Source organism: Mustela erminea, chromosome 5, assembly GCF_009829155.1.
Source record: "Mustela erminea isolate mMusErm1 chromosome 5, mMusErm1.Pri, whole genome shotgun sequence".
In the NCBI taxonomy this organism is placed as follows: Eukaryota; Metazoa; Chordata; class Mammalia; order Carnivora; family Mustelidae; genus Mustela; species Mustela erminea.
The window spans coordinates 49,069,952-49,094,797 of record NC_045618.1 but is presented as its reverse complement, the minus strand read 5'-3'; the positions used below and the strand labels follow the sequence as shown (position 1 = coordinate 49,094,797).

At 43.4% G+C, this 24,846-nt stretch overlaps 1 long non-coding RNA gene across 2 annotated transcripts; it reads left to right on the top strand.

Annotated features, from left to right (window-relative positions):
* The first annotated feature begins 6,499 nt into the window (after positions 1 to 6,499).
* On the top strand, positions 6,500 to 19,345 carry LOC116590754. 2 transcript variants are annotated; one of them, XR_004285723.1, is made up of 3 exons: positions 6,500 to 7,879; positions 12,821 to 13,051; positions 18,556 to 19,345. It is a non-coding gene; the product is annotated as an uncharacterized LOC116590754 (long non-coding RNA). The 2 variants fall into 2 exon arrangements; XR_004285722.1 differs by lacking the exon at positions 6,500 to 7,879 and adding an exon at positions 11,971 to 12,642.
* The last annotated feature ends 5,501 nt before the right edge of the window (positions 19,346 to 24,846 follow it).

The window sequence follows — 24,846 nt, the reverse complement described above, 5'->3', positions numbered from 1 at the left end:
CCAGTAACCCTTGGTGAAGTGTTTAACTTCTACTCGTAAGTGTGATGGGGGCGTTTGAAGAGTTTTCGACAAGAAAGGGACAAGATAACAATTTACATTTTTTAAAAATAATCGCTCTGGCTGCTATGTGGAGAATAGACTAGGAGGCAAGTGTAGAAGCAGGAAGGCTATTTAGGAAGAATGGTCTTGGACTAGGATAGCAGAAGGCAGGGGTGATGAAGCTCCTGGGACAGTCACAAAATGTGCAAGCTCAATAGGGAAGTTTTCCTCTCTCCCACTTAACCCCAAAGGACAATATCTACCACAAAGAAAGAACAAATACGCGTATTTGGCCCCAAGAGACCAGGCTGGGCTCAACAAGTTGACATAAATTATTTCATTTGACACCCACCCCAGCCCACCCCACCCCCAATCCTAGTTGGTGTAGGCCTCCTCTCTATTACAGAGCTATTGGTGGGGTTTGGCCACTTCTCAAAAAAAACTGTCCTTTTATTGGGCAGCACGACTTCACCTCTTGGCAGATCCCTACACAAACATTGTTTTCCCCCCTGAAGATATTAAACAAAAACAATGTTGAACATGGGGGCCGAAGATGAAGTTCTGTTGATGGAAAAGAGGGGAAGGCTGGTAAGTTTCATTCTGGGGCTCTCAGAATTGGCAAAATATCCAGTTCCTGACAGGCTTTATGGCCCCTGGGGACTTCGCAGGGACACATTTAGATGTGTGACCAGGGCCTCCCTTCTAACTGATTTCCTCCCCTAGCTCTGTAGAGCAACCAGGCTCCCCATCCCTTCTCACCTCTGTGCCCAGCCTGTTGTCATGTGTCATTTTTTTTTTTTCCCCACCTAACTTTTTGAAGAAGGTGATCCAGACACAGGCTCTTTCTTCCCTTCAGTTTGTTTTCTGAGGGAGACCTGATTCAGCCAGCTATTCATCGTTGAGTAAGAGACTTCCTTCTTCCTCCTCTCACTCTTGCAAGATAAACTAGGGTTCACGCTAACATTGACACCTCAGTTTGGTGGTGTAAGTGGGTGGTTGCTGGGAGGGGTGACCGGACCAAGAGTCATTCATGTGAGAGAGGGCCTCGAAACTTGCACTGTGTGACCTCCTCCCCCAGATAGGAATATGCTTCTGCTCCAGCAGTCCGAGGTCAGGAGTCTTAGGCTGCTCTTTTCTTCTATATTTTTCATAGTTGCCTACTATAGGGTTCTGGGCTCCCTTGGTTACTCAGTAGCCATTGGCCAACCAGACTTATCTGGTTGCCTCTATTTACCTGGGCTTGGAAGATGACATTTCTGTGGTCAGGTTGTGCAAATCTGGAGAGAGGATGTGTAAACAGGACATAGCTCCTTTCCCAAAGCCCAGAGCCCAGAAATAGCTCCTTGTGCTCCTGACCTATCCCCCACACCTGTGACAAGTGCCTACTGAGCAACTGAACAATAGGAAGATAGAAGTGCAACTAGTAATATCCCGATGGAGGTCAATTTGCTGGTGACAATAAACTGCAACCTTCCACCTGGACCAAAGACAGGACTGACCTCCAGCACTCCAACTCGTGGGGATTGGGAAGAGGCCTACGAGCAGGATGAACTATACCTTCCTTCCATGGAACAGTCCTTTCCCCCAAGCCAGGCTGGCCTGGCCTGATAGCTCTGAGTCAGTGGAGTTTCTCAGATTTTGTATTAAGGATGATCCTTGGCACTGAATCCATCTGGGTTGGACTCCTTGCTCCATGGGCTAGCTGTGGCCTCAGACAAGTTTCTACCATGGAGCTAAGAAATACTTTCCTTGCAGGGCTGACATGATGGCAACATGCAAGTTCCTTCACCCAGCTTGGCCCTGCAAAGGAGTATGGGTAAGTACACATTTGCATTCATTTCACTTTTCCTAGTCCCCACCCAACAGTCATCCTCCAATCCTGCCATTAATCTGTTCAAGAAAAGACTTCTCATCCATCTGCATTTTCCCTGCAGGAGTGTGTCTGCTTGTGAGAATGGAAAGTAAATCCACAGTATGCAAAGGGGTGAGGAGGCTAATTAACAGGGGTTCAGAAATGCCAACAGAACTTCAGAAACCACCGCTGACCCTTCCGTATTAGCCCAGAGGACTGGTGGCCCATTGGCCTTTATCTCCTCGTCCTTCTACTCCTTACCTTTCCCTGAACAGCAGAGCCAATGATTCTCGGAAACAAAACCTAAGGTGGGAAAGAGGGGAGCCAGTCCGTGTTCTTCTGTAATCCAGTTCACCCCCAGCGGATTTCGATTTACCAGGAGCAGATTGCAGTAGTCGTATGTGTCTGCTTTCCTTCTAACCCCATTCCTCCCTGAATCAGGACACCAGTCAGGCTTCCTGGGACAATAATAACAAATAGCAATGGCTAGCTCTTATCCAGTGCTTACTGTGTGCCATGCATCAGAGTAAACACTTGAAACAAATGAGCATGTCAGTTTTGCATGAGCCTCTGAAGATTCACTATTTTTGTTCCCATTCTTCAGATGAGGAAACTGAGGTACAGATGTTGTGTAGCTTGGCAGTGGCCTCCTAATCAGAATGTCATAGAATGGCAGGATTTGAATTCAGGCTGTCTCACCCCATTTTTGGCCCTGCTACCAGCCTTCTGTGCCTTCATTTATCCCCCTCTGAGTGGTCCCACCCACCAGCTTGCTCTCTGCAGGTCCCCAAGGCTCTCTCTGGTCCTGATCACCACTTCACCTGGACCAGCATGCCCATGGGCTAATCTGATCAGCCATCCTGAGCTAATGGGGGAGAACTAGAGGGAACCTTCCCCACCACCACCCCATAACGCTCCCCCACCCTTGGACATTTTTCATTCCTACTTAGCATGGGTCCAAGTCCGAAGCAAAGCCATCTCATCCTAGAGATAGTCCTTGGTCTTGTCCTGGGCTTTATACCACTTTGGGGTTTTTTTTGGTTTTTTTTTTTTTAAAGATTTTATCTATTTATGAGAGAGAGAGAGAGAGAGAGAGAGGAGTGAGTGACAGAACATGAGCAGAGGGAGGCAGAGGGAGAAGCAGATTCCCCGCTGAGCAGGGCTCCATCCCAGGACCCCAGGATCATGACCTGAGCTGAAGGCAGATGCTTAACCGACTGAGCCACCACCCAGGCATCCTTTTATATGACTTTATAACTCTCTCGGGACTCTTCTTTCTAATAAGAAGCTGTGTCTATACAGCTCTTTGTAATCTACAAAGAACTTTCTGATCTACCTGATCCACCTCCTAGGCTCCTTAACCACCTTCAGTGATCGGGGCGGCCCAGAGCATGGTGGTTTAGTGGCCGAGCTCTGGAACTCACAGCCAGCATCCCAGCTCTGCCACTTGCTAGCTGTGGGAGGTGGGATGAGCTGCGTATTAACTTCTCCATATCTGTTTCCTCATCTGCGAAATGGGCATAATAACAGGGCCTCTCCTGTCTGGCTGTTGTGAGGGTTGAAGGATATAAACACACTCACACAGGGCCTGGGAACCCAATAACTGTTGCCTATTGTTCTTTCAGTGGTTCTTCCTCCAAACTCTATGGGAATAAACAAAGCAAGTCGGTTCTTGTCCTCAGTAAAAAAAATGAGTTGAAACCAGATAATCTCTCAGCTCCGATTCTACATGAATCACATTTATTTATGGACACATCCTAGCTCTTCTATACTGTGACAACCTTGCCAAGGCCCAGCCTTTCCCGGAGGGCCTTGTATACCATGGGCTGTGCTGCAGGTCAATGTTAGCACATAACGATAGTCCCCGCCTCATCCAGGCATGGGGACACACGGATGAGAAGTTCCTGAATAGCATTTAGTGTCATGCCTGGCACTAAGTGAGCTGCTAATAAATCATAGTTATTGTTGTTGACTCATCTTACAGTGAGGCTTCCAAACGTGGTTGTTAAATGCAAACTCTGGAGCCACACTGCTTGGGTTCATCCTGGTACTGATCCTGTGAGGCCTTGGGCAAGTGAGTCAACCCACCCAGCTGCAGTTTCCCCATATCTAAGATGGACATGATGATCACAGCAAGTGCCCAGTAAGGTGGCTGCATAGATCAAATGAGTTAATAATAAGAAAGGCCCCTAGAACTGTGCCTGTTGTGTGCCTGGTGCATGTGAGTGCTTTTGTCATCATTTATAGATGTTGAGACCCAGGCTCTTAGACACTGAGTGATGGTTCCAAGCAGCAGTGGAGTTGGGATCCAAATCTAACCAAGTCTGCCTAATTCCAGAGCCTCAATCCTAGTATTAGGATAGGTTGCTGCCTCCAGAGGACCTATACACATTTCCTTAACAGTGGAGATGTCAGGAGCACTAGACAGTGAATTGGCACCAGAAGCTCGGGGTGAGGGAGACCACAAGATGCTCTCAAATCCTCCCACAGAAAAAGCAGATTTTTCCTCACCTGCATTCAGCCAGATGGCTTCAGCATTCCTTTGGGGCCACAGCCCAGAAGCCTATAACCATGGCGCCACCCACACCTGCCCTCTAGCCTGGAATCTGCAGCAAAACCCTCATTATGCACTTTGATGTCACACTCAAAACTGAGCCCCAGCTCTTCAAGCCAGACAGGCCCCAGCCTTGGGGCTTTTTCCATTTCTGAGGCATGATGGAGCCCAGGAGACAAGACCAGACAGCCTCCTTCGGAGGAAGGAGGCCTGGATGGTGCATGGAGGAGAAAAACAAACAGGAGTGAGAGACAGGCGGCAGGGGGAGGGAAGCAGGAGGAATCAGTGGGAGCCGGCCTGCTGCAGAGCCGCACAAAACATAGCCCGTCCACTGACCAATTTTTCTTCCTTGCAGTCAAATTTATTGATTTAAACATGAATCCAACTGTGCTTCTCGATTTCCAGAAAAACACTAATATCATTACACATTTATGTAGCACAATATGATTGTCAAAGCACTTTCACACAAATAACCTTAATTTTGAGTTGCTTTTTAAAATAATTTGCTTCTCAAGATGCCTGGGTGGCTCAGATGGTTAAGCGCCTGCCTTTCACTCAGGTCATGATCTCCAAGTCCTGGGATCAAGCCCCACATGAAGCCCACATGGAGCCCCCAAAACAGGCTCCCAGCTCTGTGGGGAGTCTTCTTCCCCCTTCCCCCCAACTTGTGCACACATGTTCTCTCTCTCGGATGAAGAAATAAAATCTTAAAAAATAACAAAATAAACTAAAAAATAAAATTATTTGCTTCTTTTATTACAAAGCATCATATGCTTATTGAGAAATACAAGGGCAAATTTATTAACGTGAATTTAAAAATTTAAAAATGTATCATACCACTAGCAATAACATTTTCAGAAAATTTCCAACTAGTTTTTTTTCTAAGCCTATATACATGTATATAATTCATTAAACAGAATTGGAGGCACCTCACAGAGTTTTGCATTTTTTTCCACCAACATAAAATCACCGACATTTCTTTTTTTAAGATTTTATTTATTTGACAGAGAGAAAGAGCACAAGAAAGGGGAGAGGCAGACAGAGGGAGCTTGATGTGAGTCTCCATCCCAGGACCACAGGATCATGACCCAAGTGGAACGCAGACATTTAACCAATGGAGCCACCTAGGCACGCCAAATCATGGGCATCTTTTAATGTCACAAAATATTCTGCTCTGATGATTCATAATGACAGCATTTATCAGTATAGATGTGCCACAATTTCTGCTATTACTGGACATTCAAGATGTTTACAAAACTGCAACGATTATAAATAATACTGCCACGAACATCTTTTCAATTGCATTTTTGTCTGTACATCTGATTACATCTAATAATAATTAATTTCTAGTAATGGATTTGCTTGCTCAAAGGATTTGAATGTTTTTGAGCACATAGAACCAAAGTTAATCTCCAGAAACATATTTAGTTTACACTCCCACAGGCAACGTGTGAGAGTACATCTCTCAGTCTTGTTTTGAGCCAGTCAGACACTGAGTTAGGTGACAAGTTTCTCACATTACAGTTGAGGAAAACTGGATGAAATGTTTAAGTAACTAGTGGGGCCTTCATGTAGCTGAGACCCAAATTCTGGTCTCCTGGATTTGGCACCAGGGCCCTTCCCACTCTGCCTTCTTGACAAGGAGAGCTCTGAACAAGTTTTCCTGAGTAATGGAGTTATATAACAGTTTATTTTCTCATCAATAATGAAAATATTTTTTAAAAACTTCCATCTCTTGACCTTATTTGTGCCAGGGACTCCTTTGGCAATCTGGTTAAGCCTACCAACCCCTTCTCTGAATAATGCATTTATATGCATATGTTAATTAAAATAACAAAGGAAACCAGTGATCTTAAAATGTAAAAGCGCAATGATGAAGGCACCTGAGTGGCTCAGTCAGTTAAGCGTCTGCCTTTGGCTCAGGTCATGATCCCAGAGTCTTGGGATCAGCCTCACATCATTCTTTGGGCTCCCTGCTCAGTGGGAAGTCAGCTTCTCCCCTTCCCCTCTCCACTCCTGTGCATGCTCCTTCTCTCTCACTTGCAAAAGTAAACAAGTAAAATCTTAAAAAAAAAAAAAAAAGTGATGATATGATAAAGTATCTGCTCCTTTAAAAAGGCATTAAGAGCAAGGTCTAGTACTACATGTTGGAGAGGCAGTCCACATGGGTCCTGATTGTCCCTGTACACTTTTGCTGAGTGTGCCAGACTGCACGGCTTCTCCATTGCTTGAAACTGAGCAGCATCAGTAGCTAAACACTTAGGCAACCAGACTAGCTTATATGCTGCTTGCCTACATTTGTTGCTTGCTCAAAAATACACCAGCCCTGAGCCCTAAATTCCTGTCTTCTAACAAAATCTGCTACCTGTGTCCTTGTGATCTGCCCCACCCCTCACCCACCATCCCTGTGGAAATAGAAATCAGGGAAACTGCACAAATACATTGATACTCTGGCTACCCCTTTTTGCTGTGAATAATAAAGTCTGTCATCTCGGACTCGGGAGTTCTGTGTCTTCTCTCATGATCATTGAAACTGGCAAGCTGACTTGTTAGCTTGCAGGTTGGGTAAAATCTCAGAGCCTTCACAGCTCTGACCTTGCATTAATTTTAAAATAGTGGTGAGCATAAATGATATTTTGAGATAGATATGATAGATCTAATATAGATTGAAAATACCTGTAATTTTTATTGGTGACCAGTGGTCATAATTTTTAGGGGTGACATGGCTACAGTCACTGTGGTTTTGCTTATATTCCTAGTTGAAGGAAATGTTCAATTTCAGTTATAAGTTTAGGAAAACAAATATCAGGTTTTTTTCTCATTTGAATTCACAGATCTTGTCCTCTCTCAACTCCCCAAAAGAACACCCGTGAAACCTGTTAATCAAGCAACATAATTCTATTAGATATTTACTGCAGCAAGGGAGAATAACACCTTGATAGAGATTGGTAGTGTCTCAGAAAGGAGATTTCAGGAAAGGACATATATAGGATTTGGGGGTCTGGGTGCAAGTGGTTTAAAGTGGTTTTCCAAAGCAAAAAATTGATGGGGATTGGGCAGTCTGGGAAAAGTAAGACAGTTTAGGACTCATAGACTCAGAGAAGCAAGGGTCCTGAAACAAGTCTTGATAAATAAACTTTGTCATAATGGTTAGTTCTTTGCCTCTGTGTGTGGTCAGTGGTCTTGATAGGAAAGCAGTCATCTGTCATGTCCAGATGAGCAAACTATTTGCCCAGATAAATTAATTTCTTGAGCTAGCAATTAATCTATTTATCTTCCTAGGCAAGAATTTTCTGGAACAGTTGTGTCATGTTGATATGGGTGGTGTCAGTTCTTACTCAACAAGACCAGCTTCTTAGCCTGAAATCCCCTTTCTCAAAAAAATGGAGGCCTGCCTACTTTTGCCTACTTTTGCCATCTATCCTTTCCATACTGTGAGTTTACCAGGGGTAAAGGCTAAATCTTCTCCTCCCAGATGTTGGGTTAGTTTGTTTTCTACATATTTATATTCAAAATGTATAATATATGCTATTTGTAATATTTGCCTTTGTTGATATTGCCTGCTTTAAAAAAAAAACAAACCTTAATATTATATCATAATTTCCCATCATATTACACAATCTTTTTTTTTAAGATTTTATTTATTTATTTTGCAGAGAGAGAAATAGTGAGAGAGGGAGCACAAGCAGGGGGAGAGGGAGAGGGGAAACAGGCTCCTCACCAAGCAGGGAGCCCGACGTTGGGCTTGATCCCAGGACCCTGGGATCATGAAATGAGCTGAAGGCAGACGCTTAACAACTGAGCCATTCAGGCAACCCCCATATTACACAATTTTATAAAAACCATTCCAGTGGATTTGTTATAGAATATTGGGTTGTCGAAAAAATATCCTTCGCTAGATTCCAAGAAGTAGAATTACTAAGATAAAATGTAGAAAACTGTTTAGAACCTTGATCAACAATTACCAATTGCTTTCTTAAATAATTTTACCAATTTACATACCTTCTAGCCCAGCGCGAGGGCCCTGTTTCACCAAACTCTTCGTAACACTGGATATTAATATTTTTATTTGCTAACTTGATAGTATAACTAATATCTCATTGGTATATAGATATATATTTGCTTGAGTCCTAAAAATGTTGGATTTTTTCATATATTTGTTTCCTATTTTATTTACTTTTTGAAATTATGCATTGTTTTCCTTTCTTTTTGAAATTGGAACTCAGATGCCAAGAATTCATAAATAACACTCCTTGGTCCATAATTTATTGTTGTTACAGGTTGGTACAAAGGCTCTCTCAAAATTTTTCCTTTTTTCTTCCCTGATATATATATGTATTGCATATATATATATGTATATATATATGCAAAAGAAACGATACAAAAGAGTAACTACTGTGTGATTCCATTATGTGAAGTTCAAAAGAAAACAAAACTTATCTTTGATGATAGATCTTAGAAGAGAGGTTACCTTTTGCAGGGGTTATTTATTGTCTGGCAGAAGACAGGAAGTTTCTAGTATTTTACAAATGTTTTATTCTTGACTTGGATGATGATTACATGGAGACACTCATTTCTAAAATCGGTTGAGTTTAATGCTTATGTGCTTTAACTGAAGTGTTTACCCAAAAAGCTGCAATAAAAGATCTTTTTTCATTCATGGGAAATATGTACTTGATGAGGAGGTACTGAGTTACTTGCTTTTTCATATATATGTAATACTTGAATAATTTTTCTTTTTCTTTTTAAATTTTTTTAAAAGACTTTATTTATTTATTTGACAGAGAGAGACATAGCGAAGAGAGGAAACATAAGCAGGGGGGACAAGAGGGAGAAGCAGGCTTCCCGCGGAGCTGGGAGCCTGATGGGGGGCTTGATCCCAGGACCCTGGGATCATGGCCTGAGCCGAAGGCAATCCCTTAACAACTGAGCCACCCAGGTGTCTCTAATTTTTTTTTTTTTAATACCCTCCTATTGGGACACCTGGCTGGCTCAACTGGTAGAGCGTGTAACTCTTGATTTCCAGGTTGTGAGTTCCAGCTCCATGTTGGGCAGAGAGATTAGTTAAAAACAAAAACAAAAACAAAAAACCTTCTATTGACCCTCCTAGCTATTCTTTTTCCTTTTTGCTCCTTTTTTTAACATTAAAATTGCTACAAAGAGCTATTTGTACCTATTATTCCTAATTACTCTCTTTTCATTCTCTTTTCGAATAAACTCTTTTGTTTGGAAAAATTCCAGCATGAACAAAAGTACAGAGAATTGTAGGGTATGCATCACACAGATTCAGCAGTCATCAGCTCATAGTCAGTCTTGGTTCATCCGCACTCCATCCCACACACACTCCCACTGTGTTATTCTGAAGCAAATCTCTGACGTCGTATCATTTTATCAATAATTATTTTAGTAGATCTTTAAAAGATAAGATTTTTTTAACCTATCCATGATGCCACAAAGCTACAAAACAATATCCTAATATCTAAAATGTTATGATAAAAGAGCATAATACCATAGTACCTTCAAATTGACAATGATTCCTTAATATAATTAAATATCAAATTGGGGTTCAAATTCCCAATCGTCTTACAAATAATAACACATATTTTTTGTTTGAATCAGAATATAAAGAGGCCCATATGTTACATTTGGCTACTATGAACCTTAAATTTATTTTTTTTAAAGATTGTATTTATTTATTTGAGAGAAAGAGCACAAGCAGCAGGAGCAGAAGGCCGAGGGAGAGGGAGAAACAGACTCCCCACTGAGCAAGGAGCCCAACACGAGACTTGATCCCAGGACTCTGGGATCATGACCTGAGTCCAAGACAGCCACCTAACTGACCAAGCCACCCAGGCACCCCACCTTGAATTTATTTTATTTTAAAGACTCCTCCTCCCTCCTCCTTTTTTTTTTTTTTTTCTTTTAATTTATTTATTGAAGAAACTAGGTCGCTTGAGTTTCCTACAGTCTGGATTTTGCTGATCCCATCCCCTTGATATATTGCTCAACGTGTTCTTACCCTGATTTCTTCTGTAACTTGGTAGTTGGCAATTAACCCTGGTGACTTGATCAGATTCAAGTTTAGATGTCAGGGAAGTATAGTTCAGAGACAGCGTAATGATCTCCTGTCAGGGGCCACAGGATATCTAGCCGTCTCTTTCTTACTTTGTCTCTCTTTTGTGATCATTGGTGATCACTGTCCACCGCTCTTTTCAGTGGTTGCATCATTCCTTCTCCACTTAACAACGAGAATATTTTTAGAAAGAGAAAATTCTTCCCATCAACTATCTGGCTATCCTGATATACGATATAAAGTGTTGACGTAGCAAAGACAGGTCACGCTCGACTCCTGCCTTTTGTTTTCATTTGCTTGTTTTCAAACCAGTAAATTATTTCCCTAACATTCTCCAGAAGTGAACTTTGAAAATTTGGGAGTATTTGTGGTATCCTTCCAAACTCGTGGGTCTCAACATATTGTACATGTTTCCACTCATTCTTACTGACGGAAATTCTATTTCTAATCTACTGTATCGTCAAAGATCGTTGACTGAAAACATACGGCGTTAGGTTGTTATAAAATCGTTTAACCTCTATGGACAGCAGATTGGCAATCTTGAGCAAATTATAAAGTGTACATTCCCTTTGACCCATTTACCTTTAAAAATGTATCCTACAGATGCACTCATATGTGTGCAAAGTGGTTGTATACAAAGATATTAATTGCAATCTTGATTATTTTAGCCAAAAATTGGAAAGAGGTATTTGTAAACCCCTGTTCATAGCAGCGTTATTCAATAGCCAAAAGGGGGAAGTAACACAAATCTTCCTTGATGGGTGAATGGATAAAGAACATGTTATACACATACAGTGGAAAATTAGTCAATCTTAACAAGGAAGGACATTCTGACCCATGCCACAACATGGATGATCCTTAAGAACATTATACTAACTGGATTAAACTATAGCAAAAAGAAAAATGTTACAGAGTTTCAGTCAAGCTCATAGAAACAGAAAGCAGAATGGTGGTTGCCAGGACTAGTGGGAGAAAGAAATGGAAGAAGGTGAGAAGAAATGGAAGGTTGGTGTTTCATGGGTATAGAGTTCCGGTTTTGCACGGTGAAAAATTCTGGAGACTGGTTGCACCTTGCTCATTTGGGCAGCACATACACTAAAATCTGAGACTGGTCACACAGCAATATGAATATACTTAATGTGACTGAGCCGCACAGTTGAAATGGTGAAGATGGTACATCTTATGTGGCATGTATTATATACCACAATTACAAATTAAAAATTTTTCAACCGTTTGAAAATGTCAGGAACAGGGCATCTGGGTGGCTCAGTGGGTTAAGCCGCTGCCTTCGGCTGGGTCATGATCTCAGGGTCCTGGGATCAAGTCCCGAATCGGGCTCTCTGCTCAGCAGGGGGCCTGCTTCCCTTCCTCTTTCTCTGCCTGCCTCTCTGCCTACTTGTGACCTCTCTCTGTCAAATAAATAAATAAAATCTTAAAAAAAGAAAAGAAAAGAAAAGAAAATGTCAGGAACAACTTAAGATTTTCATTATTAGCATGAATTTTTACCATTCTCTGTAATGTGTAATGCCAATTTTAAATGCAGATATCACTAGTATTTAGCCACAGGCGGAATCATAGAAATTCCACAATTTTCGTGGTTTGGCCTGTCTCCAGGGAGTGCCTAGAGCTGCGGAGAAGAGACAAACACAAGAAAGATTGAGGATGGTTGGAAGGAGGAAGACCCGCCCATCTCTCCCCAAGCTCAAAGCCCGACCAGGGCACGCTTTCTTTTTCAGCTCAGACGGGCGTGCTGGTGGGTTGTGGCTCCTTCCAGCCGCTGACGCCGGTGCCGCGCCCTGGCCGAGTCGGGAGACAGTCCGGCCAGGTGTCTTACCTTCCCAAGGACCCACTGCCTCCACCAGGCAGACAGGCAACTCCCAGCGCGACCGTCACCTCCGCTCGGCCTCTAGATCTGAATAGGCGAGAGCAGCGCCAAGAATACCGCAGCACCCCATCCTGACCATCCCCACGAGGGCCCCCAGGACCCTTCCCCGGGCGGAAGGTGGAGACCTTAGCCATGAGGTTGGCTCCGGAGGCAGGGATCGCAAGCATCCAGAGTAGTAACATCCAGAGCAGTGCTGTCCAATGGAATTAGTAATATGAATCACATACGTAAGCCGTGCAGTATGTAATTTTAAAATTTCTAGTAATTTTCAAATTTCTAAGAAAGTGAAAAGAAACAGATGATATTAATTTTAATAGTATATTTTATTTAACTTAAAGTATCTAAAATAGTATCATTTCAATAGGTAATTAATACGAATAATTATTAACATATTTACCTTTTTTTTTTCATACTAAGTCTTCAAAATCCAAGATGTATTAGGGCACATCTCACTGCAAGCACTCAGTGCCACATGTGGCTTAGTGGCTAATGTATTGGGCCAGCAAGGCAGGTTTAGAGAATGAAGAGAGAAGTGGGTGACTGGGGTCCTGTTGCCACTTGCTGTCCTAACACTGGCTGCTGAAACAAGTCTCTGCCAACCTCAGGCAAGCACATCACATGAAAAAGCTATTGGGCATCATGATTTCTGTGAGTAATTTTGATGACTATTGTTTCGCTATTTTAACGATTGTTACCAAGATTTAAATATTCCTGTATATATGATTACCAGGTCATGCAGATGTTTATTGAAGCATAGTTCTAATGCTAGTGCTGAAAAACAATAGACCCAGATCCATAAACACAGAAGAGGACGTGTCAGTTGCCACGAGGGAGACCAAGTAATAAACTTCATGCCCCATGCTGTTCTTTTAGGAACCACCACCTTGGGAAACACAGAAAAACTGAGAAATAAAAATCAACATTCCAGCAGATACACTTTTAAGTTTGCAAAATGGTTCCATAGCCAGGGCAAAAGAAAGGCAAAAAAAAAAAAAAAAAAAGCCTGGCCCCCTGGCTTCGAAATCCTAGCCAGAGTAAGGCGCATCCAAGCTGCCCCACTGCGCGTGTGAACACTCAGAATTCCCCGGCAGGCTCCTGGCCACTAGAACGCAGCCATTACGCAGCATCTCCCCTCTCATCAGCCTTTTCCTTTTAGGAATGACTTTACTGACGGACTAGCCTGTCATGTAGTGGTGAAGGAGGGTAACTACAGGCTGCTCTATAAAAAGCTTAATGCCTAGTGTCTGATACATCAAAAGAATAAATACATTAAAAAAACTCCCGGAAATCCACCACTCAATTTAAGAACTACGAAAATACCTTTTGGTGCCTTCAACCGTGCGCCTTGTTTCTATCTTGTCCTGCCTCCTCACCACAGGGAACAGTAGGTTGAATTTTATGGTGCCCTTTAAAAAAAAATTTTTTTTAAATATGTAGCTTTATCATATGCGTAATCAACCTCAAACAAAATATTGTTTAGTTTACTTGCTGGAGCTTTACAATAAGTGCGGTATCGTGACAGTGCCGTTTTCTGCAACCTACCTTTTTCAGGTTTATAAAAAATTTATGTGGAAAATATTTGTTTTATTTTATATTTGAAAATATAAATGTTCTAATTATATTCGACCAGGTTATGTGTGTAGCTGTAGTACATTCACTAGCTGAATGTGTAGGCTTTTTATTTATACGTTCTTCTCTCAATGGACATTCGGTAGCCTCCAATTTTTTGCTATTTTGCTATTGTAAACAGTCCTGCGACGAATATTCTTACGCACGCACAAGGATTTCTCCGTAAGCTATTCTAGTTCAGTTTTAAGAAATATTGCAAAGTGTCTTTCAGTTATACCAATTCATGATTCTAATAATTTCAATGATCTGATTTGTAGATTCGTTTATTGTTTTCTATGTACACAGTTACAGTAGCTGCAGCCAGTAACAGTATTGTTTCCTTCGTTTTCCTTCTATCTGTGCTAAGCTTGCCCTATGGAGCAGACACCTTTATCTTGTTCTGCTCTTAAAGGAATAGCGACTTTCAGTGATTTACCGTTAAGAATGTTGACGCCTGGGCGCCTGGGTGGCTCAGTGGGTTAAGCCGCTGCCTTCGGCTCAGGTCATGATCTCAGGGTCCTGGGATCGAGGCCCACATCGGGCTCTCTGCTCAGCAGGGAGCCTGCTTCCTTCTCTCACTCTCTCTCTGCCTGCCTCTCTGCCTACTTGTGATCTCTGTCTGTCAAATAAATAAAATCTTAAAAAAAAAAAAATGTTGACTACTGGGGGTGCCTGGGTGGCTCAGCTAGTTAAGCGGCTGCCTTCAGCTCAGGTCATGAGCCCAGCGTCCTGGGATCGAGTCCCACATAGGGCTCCTTGCTCAGCAGTGAGCCTGCTTCTTTGTGTCTCTTTCTGCCATTCTGTCTGCGTGTGCTCGCTCCCTCTCTCTCTGACAAATAAATAAATAAAATCTTTAAAAAAAAAAAAAAAAGAATGTGGACTACTGAAGGCTTTTTTAAAAAAGATAACCCTTTAATGTTAGGAAGTTTCATTTTATTCCTGCTTTACTAAGGGCTTTTTTCATGATTGGATGTTGACTTTTACTGAATGCTTTTACTACTTCTGTTGAGATAATCATATAACTTCTCCTTTAACCCGCTTATGTGAAGAGTTAACGTTACCGGGTTTTATGTTGAATCATCCTAGTTTTTCTGGAATAAATCCAGCTTAGTCATGATAAATTGTCTTTATCATACACTGTTAGACTTGTTTTGCTAATATTTTGTTTATAGCATTTCCATCTATGTTCATGAGGGATTCTGGTCTGTTACTTTCTCGCAGAGTCTTGGCTCATTCTATTTCAAGGTTGTACTAATCTCAGATGAGTTGGGGATTATTGCTTCTTTTGATATTCTTTATAAGAGTTGGTATAAAATTAGAATAGAGGTGTTTGGGTGGCTCAGTTGGTTCAGTATTAAGTATCCGACTCTTGATTTTGACTCAGGTCATGGTCTCAGGGCTATGGGATCCAGCCCTGCTCCCAGCTCCACGCTCAGCAGGAGGTCTGCTTGAGATTCTCTCCCTCCACCCTCCCCTACCCCGCATGCACTCTAGCTCACTCTCTCTCCCTAAGATAAATAAATCTTAAAAATAAAGTAAAATAAAATAAAATTAATTTATCCTATGAAAACCTGCTAGGAATTGCCTAAAAACCAGTGAAGCTTAATTTTTTATTTTTAAGCCACTGATTCAATTTCTGTAATACTATTGAAAACTCGGGCTTTTTTGTTATCTCTTTGACAAACTATATTTTTCTAGAAACGTTTCCCTTTCTAATAAGTTTTTAAATTCACTGATGTAATGTTATCCGTGGTATGTTCACCCTATCTTTTTAATCCCTTCAGTATTTGCAGCTTTCTTTTCTTCTTTATCTCTATTATTCACGCATGCTATTACCCTCTTTCTTAATGACTCTTACCAGAGGGTCTATTTTATCTGGTGTCGGCTTGTTGGTCATCTCTATTGCACATTTGTTGCCCGTGGCAGTAGTTTATGCTCTCATCTTTACCTCTTCCTTGTGCTCTGAGTTTCTGGTGGGGGTTTTCTTCCCTTTTTTCTTCTTTCCTTTCCCTCCACTCTGCTTTCCTCTAGCTCACTAATTTTCAGTCTTTTTTTTTCCTAGTATAAGCATCTAAAGCTATAAATTTCCCTATAATTACCATTTTTGCTGCATCCACTAGTTTTGTTATGTAGAGTTCTTATCACATCATGTAACAGTCTCTATACAGTGTTCAGTTTTTATTATGAGTTCTTACTTGACTCATAAATTATTTAGAAGTGTACTTTCTAATTAATTTCCAAATCTTGGGGAGGGTATCATTTTTCTTTCTGTTTCAGATTTCTAATTTAATTGCATAACTTAGATCTATGGTCATAGGTCATAAAAAGTGGTTTATGTAAACCATATTATTTGAAATTTATTGAAACTAGCTTTATGACCTTTTATATGGTCAGTTTTTAGAAATGTTCATGTGTACTTGAAAATAATGTCTATTCCTTGATGAATGGATACAGAATAATTTGTAAACATCCAGTAAATCAGGCTGGTTGGCTCTATTATTTAAAATCTTTCTTGAGGGTGGCTCAGTGGGTTAAAGCCTCTGCCTTCAGCTCAGGTCATGATCCCAGGGTTCTGGGATCGAGCCCCGCATTGGGTTCTCTGCTCAGCAGGGAGCCTGCTTCCCCCACTCCCTGCCTGCCTCCCTGCCTACTTGTGATCTCTCTTTCTGTCAAATAAATAAATAAAACCTTTTAAAAAAAAAAATCTTTCTTAACCTACCAATAATTGAAAGCATTGTACTGATAAAATATACACCCCCTATATTGGATTAGTCTATTTTTTCTATAGTTCTATAAATTTTTATTTTATATGTTTGAATGCTATTTCAGAAGGTACCTACAACTTTAGAACTATGGTATCTTCTTGATGAATTAAACCTTTTATCATGATAATGATAAGAGCCCTAATAATACTTTTTGCTTTGTAGTGTAGTCTGTCTCATATCTATATAATTACACCAGCTCTCTTTTAGTTAGCATGTCACTGGTATATCTTCTTTCATCATTTTATTTTCATCCCTTCCGTATCCTTTTATTTTAGGTGTGTCTCAGGTTTTTGTCTATTTATTTATTCATTTATTTTTCTTTTCATGAGCTCTATGCCCAATGTGGGGCTTGAACTAATGACCCTGAGATCAAGAGTTGCATGCTCCACTGACTGAGCCAGACAGGTGCCCCGATCCAGATGCTTTTTAAAAGAAAATAATTCCAACTCTGAGCACTCCCATAAAGTCAGTGGAGTATTTTTGATGCTGCTGCTGGCAAGAGAAAAAAAAAACTGAGAAAGAAGTGATTCAAACTCGTGGCTGTATCCCAGAGACCTTGGGGGATCTGACAAAGGCTATAATTACCGAAAAAATATATCCTCAAATCATGTTGGGTACAGTTTCAGGTGGTTCAAAGACCCCTGATGCCCATTTGCTCACCCTAGCTAGCCATGGGGAGTAAGAATGTGACCAAAGAGAAATAAGGTCTCATTTAATATCTCAGCCCAACTTTTATAAAGAAGACAAAGCCACTGGGATTTTTTCCCCAACGCTTTTCTAAAGACAAATAAAAGCATCTCTTATTAAATGTTCACTGTTCACCATTTTTAGCATATTAGCTTTAAATTATATCAAAGATCTAGTCAGGTTTTTCATGTTGCATAAAAAAATGTGCAGGGTGATAGGCCCCTTTGTGTAATTAATGCCTACACTGTCTTTATGCTTATTTTGCAAAGACTGAGCACAGTTTCACTAATAAGTTATTATAAGAGTTTCTACTTGTAATAACTTTGCTTATATGAATGAGATTTTCGTCACTTCATTTATGCCAAGACCTTAACCAGGAACAAGCTCCCAACTCAAATAATTCCCTTATGGGGAAAACAGTTTTATGCGATGGTCAGCTTTTTAGGAATGCCCCAAGTGAAAAGCTGGATTGTCTTGTTTCATGCACATTGGTCTTGCCCCCACTCCCATCCCCTGGCTACCTTTCAGGGCCCCCAGGAAAGAAATGGCATAGAAGAAAGACCTGGGAGTCCGCTCTGACTTCTGCCAGGAAGCCTCAGGCAGATTAATTCCCATCTCCAAATTTTCATTTAATCATCTGTCCAGGAACAATGACAATATCCACAGAGTGCTTAGGCAAGGACAGTAAGGTTGCAAGAAACATTGACTCCCTGCACACTATCCTGGTGTGGCTTAACAAATGTTTATTGACTGTAACTGATAACTGGTTCTGGTTAATTGTCTTGCTAGGAAAAGGGATCTGGCTTTGTCTGCTGGGTCCATTTAGAATTATGTCTTGCCTATTGTTCAATGGGGGATCCTGTAGCCAAACAAATGAATAGTTAATTGAAAGCCAGGCAACTAGGGCTTTTTGCTTTGGGTGGAAACTTAATTCCCAGACAATCCATACATTATGTATAAACTGCCTTGACCCGCTTCTGTGCTTGGCACTTAGGCCAGTGCCCAGCACAGCAAGATCATAGAAGGGTAGGGGGGACAAGGGTGAGGGTAGGGGTCAGTGACCCAGTTTAGAGCTTTCCTCTCACTCTGCAGGGATGAAGAAACTCCCAGCCATCCGGGTTGAACACAAACTTGATTCATCATGAGGATACGCGATGGTCACCTCTGCTACAGTCCGGAAGGTAATCTTGCTGATCCTACTGCCAGGCAGAGTGCAACTACTTCCAGAAACGCTGTGTGGTTTCTAATAAGGTGACATATACACTCACTGTATGACCCAGCAATCCCATTTACCCAAGAGGTACTTATCTAAGAGAAATAAACATTTGTCCACACAAGGACTTGTAGGTGAATGTTTTAGCAGCTTTATCATAATAGCCCCAAACTGGAAACAGCTCAGATGTCCTTCAACTGGAGCATGAATTACAAATGGGTTCATCTAAGCAGAATTCTGCTCTTTAATAAAAAGAACTGGATTCTTGATATATAAAACAACACAAACGCCTCTCAAAAGCGTCATACTGAGTGAAAGAATCCAGTTGGAAAAAGCTAGATGATTTGTATTTATATGGAATTTAAGAAAAAGCAAAACTACAATGGTGTGAAGAAGTTCAGCAGTTGGGCTGGGGAAAGTGGGAGGGAGTGACTAAAAGGGGCACAGGGGAATTTTGTGAGGTGATATGATTCTTCTGTAACATGACTGTGGTGGTGGTTACGTGAAAATAGACACTTCTCCTGTCTTATTGAATTGTGCTTAAAATTAAAGAATTTCAATGTGTATTAATCGTACCTCAATGAAGCTGACTTTTTAAAAAAAAAATTATGTAACTTGCAGCTGTCATGTTTGTCTCTCAGTAAAACCTAAGACTCACGAAGCTTACTGGAGTTTGATCTCAGACTCATTTTTCAAGCAGGTCAATGGGCCTCCAAAGAATTCCCTAGGACCTCGTTCTGACCCTGTGGCAGCAAAGTCTGCTGCAGGCTTCTAGAACCAAGCTTACATGGTGTTTTCTGCTTCAGAAGTCCACAGGTTTAAAGCCCAGAAAGGAATTTGGGTCATTCCTATGATGTGGAACCACCTGGTGTGGCTCAAGGGGACCCCAAAGTCCTTCAGATGACCCCTGGGGGATGGGGCTGAAGGAGAGAGATTGAATTCTCAAGCAGATTCCCCACTAAGTGGGGAGCTCGATACGGGCCTTGATCTCACAACCCTGAGATGATGACTTGAGCTGAAATCAAGTCAGGCTTCACCGACTGAGCCATGGAGGCGCCGCTGATCTAGTCAGCACTTCCTGCGGAGTAAGCATCACCTTCCCAGAGCTTCCCACCCAGGAGACATATTTCTTGCCACCAGGATGATGAGCACGACTTGTCCATCTTCTACCGCCTTCATGGAGCCTCCCAAGGACCTTGCAAGGCAGCTGTTATCATTGTCCGCATTTTGTAGGTGGAAGAAACCAAGACTCAGAGAGCTTGGGTCACTGTTGCAGGATCACACAGCCCTGAATCAACCCAGAAGAGCCAGATCCTGCCTAAGTCTTGTCTCTTCAAAGCCCTCACTTTCGGCAGCAAGCTGTCCACCCGCTGAAGGGCTCTCCTACTTTTAAAGGATCAGGCCTCTGGAGATACTTTAAGAAGCTAAGTTTTTCTGAAGACTAACAGCTCTGGGTCTCTGCCACACTCCCATAGGTGGTTACATTTCAGAGTCCTACAACACAGAGTTCAGGATAATAATTCTTCAACCGCTTTTAGAAGCAGGTATTATTACTCATTGCTGGCTATGGCCGTGGGAAAGACTCCCTCAGGCCTGCATGGCCCATCCCATTGGTTCATGTGGGGGATTCTGAACTCCACAGGGCCCCAAAGGAAGGGCTACACCACTGACAGGCTGTGTGGTCTTGGCCAGGTGACTTGGCTTCTCTGTGCCTGAGTTTCCTCATCTGTCAATGAGAGAAAAGTTATTCCTACCCCTTAGGGCAGTTGTGAGGATTAAATGAAATCCTATACATAAAGCCCTTGGGGTACATGGGTGGCTCAGGTCAGGGAGTCAGGGTCCTGAGATCCAGCCTGCTCAGCAGGGAATCTGCTTCTGCCCCTCCCCTCCCGCCTCCCTCTCCCACCTCCCACTCTTGCTCTCTCTCAAATTAATAAATAAATAAGATTTTGTTTATTTATTTGACAGAGATCACAAGTAGGCAGAGAGGCAGACAGAGAGAGAGGGAGAAGCAGGCTCCCTCCTGAGCAGAGAGCCTGATATGGGGCTCAATTCCCCGGACCCTGAGATCGTGACCTAGGCCGAAGGCAGAGGCTTAACCCACTGAGCCACCCAGGTGCCCCATAAATAAATAAATAAAATCATAAAAAATAAAAAATCTTCAAAAGTCTTGAGACCAGGACATAGCACACAGTAATTGTGCAATAAATGTTAGTTAGAACTGAAAGAAAAGAACCCTGAATTCCTTTCTGGGCTTTGAAACTATGGACTCCCGAAGCAGAAAACCCCACATAAGCTCTGGTTCTAGAGGCCTCCAACAGCCTTTCCCACCACAGGCTCAGAAAAAGGTCCCTGGGAATTCTTTTGAGGCCCACTGACCTGACTGAAAAAAAAGTCTAAAATCAAACCAAAGTAAACTTCACTAGTGCTCATTTCAGCGCTAAGGATATGACATCAGGACTGTGGCAGGTGGCTGGGGCCCTCTTAGCATCTTCCAACTCTCAGTAACAGATGGGGGTGGGGGCGAGGGGGCTGGCTGAGCCCAATTCACCTGTAGGCTGCACTGGGGGAGGCAGGCTTCTGGACAAGGTTTGAGTTTATAGCCACACATAGATTGTTAAGGAGTTGGAAAAGAGCGCAGGATCTGGCTTGGAGATTTTGTTCAAAGGTGCAAGCCCAAGGCAGTGAACTTTCCCCTTTTTCTTCCCCTACCCGTCAGGTCAGAGAGGGAGCAGCCCTGGTTAGATACCACCTAACCTACCTAACCTAACCTCACTGGCCTCACTGGCCGGCCCAGGGTAAGCTCCTGCCTCAAGCCAGGCCAACCAGAATCCCTCCCTGATGATTTAGAATTGTGCCCAGAAGACTCTGGGCTCATTCTGCTCATCACCCTGGAAGAGAGGTGTACTTGGAAGCTGCTGGCTGAGGCCATTTGCTGTCATGCTCCCTAGGATGCAGGGAAGGCCAGGCTTCAGGGAGACAGAAAGATGGAACAGAAACGGAGTTGGAGGAAAGTGACTTTCTGAGTCCTCCAAACCCAGGCACTGGGTTTCATCTCTTCTCCAAGACCCAGCTGTATCCTTGTGCTTCGATTTCTTAAGATGTCCCTGTATCCCTATTCTATACAATCCCCCTTGGTCATTAACCTGTCCCCAGTTATTTCTAGCAGTCTCAGTCCCAAGAATCTTCATGAAGGCAACCTGAGGCAAGCGCCTCTTTCTGTCTCCTTCCCCTCGGTGTGACTTCTGGTCACCCTCCCAGCTTCCTGGAGGGCAACTTCAGCCCAGACAAGGGTGCCCCCCCAGGCAATACCAGTGGACAGGGGAGGCCAGTCTCCAGCTCCTTCTGTGGCCCCTCCCTCTCCCCCCAGGCCTGTCCCCTACTCTTCTCTGGAGCCTGTCCTCGTGCAGCCTTCCAAACACACCTCATCCCTGGTTCCTGCCTGCAGAGGTCTTCGGACCGGCTGTTTCGTGACTACCTTTTTTCCCTGTCCCAGTTCCTCTTTGTCTGCCCCTGTGGCTGTGTGTGTCATACCTCCCAGGTGGTGGCTACAGTGTAATGGGGCTTTCAAAGTCTCCCTGGCAGCCAGTGTGGGGAGATGCTTGGGAAAAAGAAACACTTTCAGAAGTTCTTAAATGGATTTGAAAGGAAGAGTGCTGGCTTCAGAGTGAAGAGACCGGATTCTGGTCTGGCCTCACTTCTAACTTGCTGTGTGACTTTAAGTTTCAGTTGCTTCGGCTGCTGAGTGACAGAAATAGATGAGATCAAAGGCTTGCCAGGGAGCCCTAGTCGAGGTGCCTGGGTCATCACCTTGGAAACCGTATCAAGGGAAAAGGGATGGCCCCATGGGGCCCCATTTCTCTTCACTCAGAGTGGCCCCACTTGTATCTGCTTTCTACTCTGAGCATCCTTGCCAGATGCTGCCTTAGCCCAGGTTCCCTAGAAGCAGAGCTCAAGGCAGAGTGTGTGTGCCGCCACTTGGTGAGGGAGTGCAGTGCCAGGGAAGCTGCAGTGAGGAAAAGGGGTGAGACGGATGAGGACAGAGAGATTTGCTGAGGTGGCCACCATGAGCATCAATGATGCTAGATGCACCCCCCACACACACCAAATGTCCATGCAATTTGAGAGGACATGAAGATAATGTTCTTAAGGAGCTCTGGTGGGACAGGAAAGAGAGGGACTGATAATCCCACTGGGCGGGGGGTTGGGGGGGCCATGGTATTCATCATGTTCATTCGGACAGGCCTGGCCCCTGCTGCTAGCCTGGGCTCCCCTCCATTCAGGGTGCAGCTGCAGGCTCCAGATGGGAGGTAGATTTGTTAGTATTTAAGGGATTGGAGGATTAAATGGGCCAGAGAAGCTTCCTCCACACAGCCTCATCCTCTAATGGCTGGAAGCCCAACCCTGGTGTTATTAATTTGATATTACATCATAGGCACTTCATGCCCCTTCCTTTGAAGCCCAGAAGGCTTGCAAAACCAGCAGAGAATAAGAGATTGGGGTCAGAGTCAGATGCCTCAATCCTTCTTCTTGGCATATACATAGAGCAATCTGTAGAAGGAAGAGCAGACTGTCCCAAACCAAATCTGGGATCCAGTCTGAGCATTGTTGGCTGACCTTGGGGCTGCTATTTCAGTCAGGATACTGGCTTTCTCTGCTGCAAAATAGGGACATCGGAGCAAATGAAAGAAAAAAAGCTATAAAGCCAGTGTGCCCTTTTGTGGGGCTGGGGTGGGCACCAGGATGTGCAGCCTGTGGGCTGCTGTGCACCATGGGGGGGGTGCCAATGGAAAATGACCCCAAGACAGGCCCTAGTCACAGCCAAGATAGGACATGAGCTCTGATCAAAATGAGAAGGAATAAAACTCTGTAAAAGTCTGCCATAGGAATGCACAGGCAAGAAAATGGAATGGAAATGGGCTCAAATCCATCATCTCGCTCAGGAAACATCAGGTTCAAGGTCAGACTATGGTAAAGAACAAACCCACCAGCGTGAGGCTCTGTGCCAAGCACTCCATCTCCATGACATCATGAAATCATCACAGCCCTAGTGCAGTGGATGCAACAGGCTTGTCCTTGTCACAGATGAGGAAACTGAGGCTGGGAGGGGTTGAGCAATTTACCCGAGTGTCACAGCTAGTTAGGACCAATATCAGGATTGAAACCCAGGCAGTCTGCTTCCTGATTGTTCTCGGGCTTTGCCCTTTATTCTTTCCCCAAGCAGCCTCTTAGAGTAAGATTACCATCTGTATTCCCAATTCACGATTCACGAGTCAGTCTGCCCTGTTCCTAGGTCTGGCCTAAGCTTCAGATCCGTGGGCCCAACAGCCTTCCTGACCCACCTCAAGTATTCTTCCAAGGAAGAATTCTCATTTATCCTAAACTTGCTTTAATCTACTTCCCAGAGGACGCCTCCACCACGCACTCAGCTTTCGAACCTAGCGAGAGCCTGAGCTTTTCTCTCCTCACCCCTGACACCCAAGGTACCACCATGGTACCCTCCATACACCTGAGGTCATCAACTTTCTCCTTGCTGCCGTGGCTGCTAGCAGTGCAGGACCCTCACTAGAACAAATGCACGTCATGTGCTCCACCTGGGGGTCTCTGGTCCTGCCTCTTCTCATCTACCCCACACTAAAATGCAAATATGATGGTGCTACTTCCCTACCCCAGAACTCTTGAACTGCTTCCAGTTGTTCCCAGGACAGAGGCCCTCTTCATCTGAACCCTTTCCCAGGCCACCTCCCGTTGCCCTTCCTCCTGCACTGTGCTGCTCTGGCTGAAATTTTCTTTCCTCCAGACAACAGCTTCTCTCTAGATGCTAAGCCTCCTGCCTGGCTGCTCCCTCTGCCTGGAACACTTTGCTACACTCCCTGTGTTCCCTCCACGGCTGCTCAGACTTCATTGTCAGCTCAGAAGTCCAAAGTCACAACTGGGATGTTGGTCTTCCAGAAGCCGGGTCTGATTCCACCCTCTCCAAGTCTATATTCACACCTCAGTACTTTTCTCACCACACCCTTTACCAATGCCCCCTTCCCGCCACCAGTGTAGGCCTTACTAGAGCTGGGTTTGTCATTCTTGTCGGCAGGGTGAGCTGCTCACAGCAGGGAGTTAATACATATTTGGAAGGGAGAGAGAGCAAGTGACTTTTCCAAAGCCACAAAGTCCAG